Below are 6,000 nucleotides of genomic sequence, written 5' to 3'. Positions count from 1 at the left end.
TGTCTTTGGTAATCGGCGCTATACTTAATTTTTTTTTTTTTAAATCTTGAAACATGGACTTATGAAGCTTTGAACATATTTTAATAATCTTGACTGTGGACATTGATTTTTTTTTAGTTCTTCACTTCTTATTTTGCCAATTTAAAGTTTTATTTATTTAAATATGTTTTTTTGATCTTTATTCTGTATTTCAGATAATTAATTATTTTTCCTTGATTTTTGAATTTTTCTTGCCCTTCACTTGTATTCTTGCTTTATGAATAATCGTGATTTGTTTTTACTCTTGACTTTTAACGAACATTGACTCCTACCTTTAGGCCTCTAGTTATCTAACTCTTTACTTTTCATGTTTTTTATATATATACTAATGAATTTTCAATTCTGAATTATATCGTTGACACTTGGTTTGACTCTAGGTTTGTGACCCTGAAAACCATCACTAATTAATTTTTATCCTTGTCTACATCTCTTGATTTATTGAAATGTGATTCCTGGTTCTTATACCTGGATAGTTAAATTTTCAAACTTTACTCTAAAATTTTGTTATTTTTTTTTTTACTTAGCTGTTGAATCTTAACTCCTAGGTTTTGAAGTTCTACTAAGCTCTTGAGTTATTATCTTTGTCACATGACATATTACACTTGACTCTTATTATTATCATTTTTTTTTGACTGATGCTTGACTAGTCACAATTTTAAACATTTAATTTCTAATTCTGAAGCTGAATTGTTGAATCTTAACTTAATGCATTTTTTTTTATTTTACTCTCAACTTTTTTATTCTTCACCCATTACATCTTGATTGTTCATTCTTGTTCTTGTCAGTTACCTCTCAACTCTTGACTTTTTATTCGCTTCTCTTTACTTTGACACTTTACCTTGGATTTTTTTTCAATTATTATTTTTAATTTTCACCTATAAAATTTTCATTTCAATCAATTACGATCCAACGAAACTTCTATTTTAATATTTAACATGTTTTCAATAATAACATTCATAATTGGTTTTACTTTTGATTGAGATTAAAAGATTTTTTCTCTCGCCAATATTTTTCTAGCTCAATATAGTTTTATCTTTAATAGTGATTTGAATTTTCTTTTTCTATTTTTTATTTCTTTTTTTTTCTTTTCTTATCGAGAAAACGCAATCCTTCCTTTTTTTTCTCCAGCTCATATTTAATAAGATCTTTTATATTTTTTCTTTTTTTAAACCCTTCATTTTCTACTTTGTTGATGATGTCTTTTTTTAAATGCATTTCATATTGTCATCGTTTTATTTGCTCCTTATTTATCATTTCCTTCTCTTCTTCTACCTATCTTCATAATACGCTTTTCTTTGTCTTTCCTCTCCCTCTAATTTCTAATACTTTCATTTTCTTTTTTCACTTTTTCTCCTGTTCTAATTTTTCTTAATTGTATAATTGCAATTTCATATCTCATCATTTTGATATTTCCTATTCTGTAGCTGATCAGTCTTTCTTCCGAATTGCTTGTAATTCTTCTTTTTTCAGAAGCTCATTGGTTTCCTTAGATTTTTTTTTTATCAGTGAAAACAGACGTTTTCACTCTTTCTGATTTCTTATTTATTTTGATTCGACATTTAAATTATTATTATAGAACGCCTTTGAACTATGGAATTGAAACTTCTTTCTCGACTCAACGGAACCCTGACTTTTGTGTATTACTATTTATTTTTATTTTCATAGTATTCCGTCTCACGGCATAACTTAACGAACATAATTTCTAACATTCACTCGGTCCATGGGAATTGTTCACTAATTCCTCGGGCATCCACCATTCGCCAGATTGTTTAATACATTCGATTGGTTTTATCCTAACATAATCAATACGTGTTTTATTATTAATTTGAAATACACATCCCCATGGGGACTGTTCTAACCTCTATGATACACTCTCAATTTTAACTTCTTCTATACTTTTACTAGCTCAACTTACACAAAAAATCACGTTCTATACTGCATTTTTGTTTTCTTTTGATTCCTCCTTCATCGTATTATCTTCACATTATTAAAGTAATCAGCTTATCCTCACATTATTAAAATTCACACCATCACTCTTCTTTTCATATGTTTCTTTTGCGTTTTTTTTATTTGCTCATGTTTTTGTCTTTTTATTTCATCTGTTGCGATCGCTCTTCTTTTACTTTTCTTTATTTTTGAGGCATTTCATATTCTTATCGTTTCATATTTCTCAACTATTTTTTTTAAATCTTCAATTCTTCTAACCTCCTCATCTTATTACCTTATCTTCCACTTTTCTCTTTAGCTCCTTATTTTTCTTATTTTAATCATTCCCTTTTCTAATTTTTTAATTCTATCATCTTCTCATAATCTCATCACCTTGCGTTAATTGACGTGGTTGATTTGATCGTTCTTAAAAATTGCCTTAATTAACCTCTTTTTTTTTTTAAATTGATTTACTAAACATGTTTTGCTCAATAACTTCATCCGTGAAAAGAGACTTCGTCTGCATCACCAGACTTTTAATTCATCCATATGGGGCTCTTGTTTACCCTAAGCAGAACTTGAGATTCTTTTAAATGCATCCTTTTTATCTTCATTTCAGCTCATGTTTCAAGACACGTTTTTTATCTTAATCTTTTTTTTCTCATCTGTTGATCTCTGAATCTTTTTTATCACTTCATTTTAATCAATTTGTAATCATTTTTCCAGGTATCTAACTATTCTATTTTATTTTCATTTTTCTTTTTTTTTAATTCTTTCTTATTCTCGTATTTTTTCATTTTAACATTCCAATTTCTAATCTTATCATTTTGATATCTTATCACTCAAATGATCTTATTTGTATTTCTTTTGTTTTTTAATAAGGTCAAAAATATCGATGCTTTTCATCTTCCGATCATCTCCTATTTTCGGATATCCTTTTTCTTATTTTTTTTATATTGAATCTATTTTTAGTTGACTCTTCAAGTTTCCATTTCCATTCATTCCAATGTATTGTTTTTTTTTTCTATTCTCGTATTTTTTCATTTTAACATTCCAATTTCTAATCTTATCATTTTGATATCTTATCACTCAAATGATCTTACTTTGTATTTCTTTTTTTTTTAATAAGGTCAAAAAATATCGATGCTTTTCATCTTCCGATCATCTCCTATTTTCGGATATCCTTTTTCTTATTTTTTGATATTGAACCTATTTTTAGTTGACTCTTCAAGTTTCCATTTCCATTCATTCCAATGTATTGTTTTTTTTTGCTATCTTCTTATCTGGCATTTTTAAATCTCTCCTGTTGTCATATTTTCACCGTTTCACTTTTTTTTTAAGACCTTAACAAGTCAACGAATAATACACTTTCTACTATTAAAATTTCTTATCTTACTATCCTTTTCTCGTCTGATCTTTCCAGCATTTCAGCCATGAACATCTCATGTTTCAAGATTTCATCTATCATCTTGTCATCTTTTAACCTTTTTCCTTCCCCTCATTCGATAATCTTTACTTTTTGTACTTTTGTTGCTCGTATTTTTCTTGTTTCTACTGTAACAATTTCTTTTTTTAAAGTCATTTTATTTTCTCATCTTTTAATCATACTAAACTCGTTATTTATCTCCGATTATTCTTACATTCTTAGCTATTCTTTCATTCATCTTAAATTTATTTTTGAATAAGTTTTCCCTCTTCTTAATTTATCCTTTTTCGATCGTTTCATTTTCTAACTTTCAAATCATCATTTTGTCGTCTCATTTTGCTTCTTATTGTCGTGGCCGACTAATATTTCTTCGAAATTGCTTGAATTTTCTTTTTTTTTGGTAACTCATATCTCTGAATCTATTATTTTTGTATACAATCTTTTAGGGACTGTGAATCACCCTAACTGGACTTCATTATATTTTTGTTCAACTAACCTTTAAGGACTATAATTCACCCTGAACAGGTTTTAACTTTTTTTTTTTGTTCAACTAACCTGTTAGAGACTGCAATTCATCCTGAACAGGACTTAATTTTTTTGTATAACCTACCTGTTAGGGACTATCGTTCCCCCTTAACAGGACTTTACTTTTTTGTTCAACTAACCTGTTAGGGACTGTAATTCACCCTGTACAGGACTTAATTTTTTTTGTTAAACAAACCTGTTAGTGACTGTAATTCATCCTGAACAGGACTTCATTTTTTGTTCAACTAACCTGTTAGGGACTGTTATTCACCCTGAACAGGACTTCATTTTTTTTGTTCAACTAACCTGCTAGGGACTGTAATTCACCCTGAACAGGACTTTTTCTTTTCAACTAACCTGTTAGGGACTGTTATTCACCCTGAACAGGACTTCATTTTTTTTTGTTCAACTAACCTGTTAGGGACTGTAATTCGCCTTGAACAGGACTATTTTTTTCAACTAACCTGTTAGGGACTGTTATTCACCCTGAACAGGACTTTTTTTGTTCAACTAACCTGTTAGGGACTGTAATTCACCCTGAACAGGACTTTTTTTCAACTAACCTGTTAGGGACTGTTATTCACCCTGAACAGGACTTCATTTTTTTTTTGTTCAACTAACCTGTTAGGGACTATAATTCACCCTGAACAGGACTTCTTTTTGTTCATTTGTACTTTTGAATAATTCCACCTATCAGGAATATTATTTACACAAATTACACTCTAGACTGCACTATTGTTTTTTTTACTGAGTCTTCGCATAACGAAGTTCCGATTTCGCTCTTTTTTCTCATCCTTTTTTTTTTTACTATTTCTTCGTCTCGTTTTTTATTTTATTTTTCGCAATTTCCCTTTTACTAACTTATTTCTTATACCTCATCTTCCAATCTCTCTTCTTCTCATCTTTCCTCATCTCTTGTTTTTTAAGCATTTCATTTGCTCTTGAGTTTGAAAAGTTAACATATAATACAATTTATACTTTCTTATCTCATTATCCTCTTCTCATATAATTTCTCCAGCTTCTCAACTTTAACCATTCCATAATTCAATTTAACGATAATCATCTTCCCATCTTTTTGCTTTCTACTTTCCTTTCTTCTTTTCGTTTTATTTTTTTTCTGTTGATATTATTACTTACTCGGAATATTGTTTAATGCTAATTGAACTTTATACCATCATATACAGCTTATCACCTTACAACATTCCATAATTCACATATTTAATAAACATCTTCCCATCTTTTAACTTTATTCTTTTCATTTTTTCTGCTTATAATTTTTTCACTTACTAGGAATATTCTCTTCCCTGATGGAACTTCCCATCGGAACCCATCGAAGACTTTTGCTACTCTAATTTATCTATTTTAAAACATAATGTTTTCTTCGTAAATCGACGCTTATAAAAAAAATTAATTCAATCAACTCATGTTTAAGTAAGCATCCTAAAAGAAAAATTAAACAACTTTTACTTAAATTATGTCTCACCAACCTTGTTCTTCAAAAAATACTTGGAGAAATTTCTTTCTTTCTTTCAAGGCAACGTATGCACTCGTGATTTGTACCCAAAATTAAGAAAAACTTTATTTATACATATACCACTTTTCATGTCAAATCATTTAAGTGTGCATCCCAGTCATGGAAAAATCCACTCACATATATTTCACTCGAATGCAGAATACTGTCGTACTTCCATACTGTCGTATGCAATCCCACTACCAAACCCTTCAAACAACAAAAAATAAAAGAAATCCACTTCATAACCACATTTCCAAAACGCACAAAACATACCATTTAGTAAACGCTATCGCTGTACCTACCGACGACGCCATTGTCGTGACTGGTGGATCCTTTTTCGGAATAACTGTAATTCAATCCGTCCCACAAACACTACACTACACGCAAACTACATCCATCTCTATTAAGCTCACTCTATCAACTGCCTGCATGAGAACGTTTCATCGAATCTCGAACATTTCGATTGAAGACTCTCGTGTTCTTCAGTCGATCAACGACGGGAAATCGAGAGTCTCTCTCTTTCTCATATTATTTAGCAAATCCCCATCGTCATTCCCGAACGGAGTCTGAC

Source organism: Uranotaenia lowii, chromosome 3 (assembly GCF_029784155.1).
Source record: "Uranotaenia lowii strain MFRU-FL chromosome 3, ASM2978415v1, whole genome shotgun sequence".
Taxonomy (NCBI): Eukaryota; Metazoa; Arthropoda; class Insecta; order Diptera; family Culicidae; genus Uranotaenia; species Uranotaenia lowii.
The sequence above is the reverse complement of the archived record's forward strand: the minus strand, read 5'-3'. Positions refer to the sequence as shown.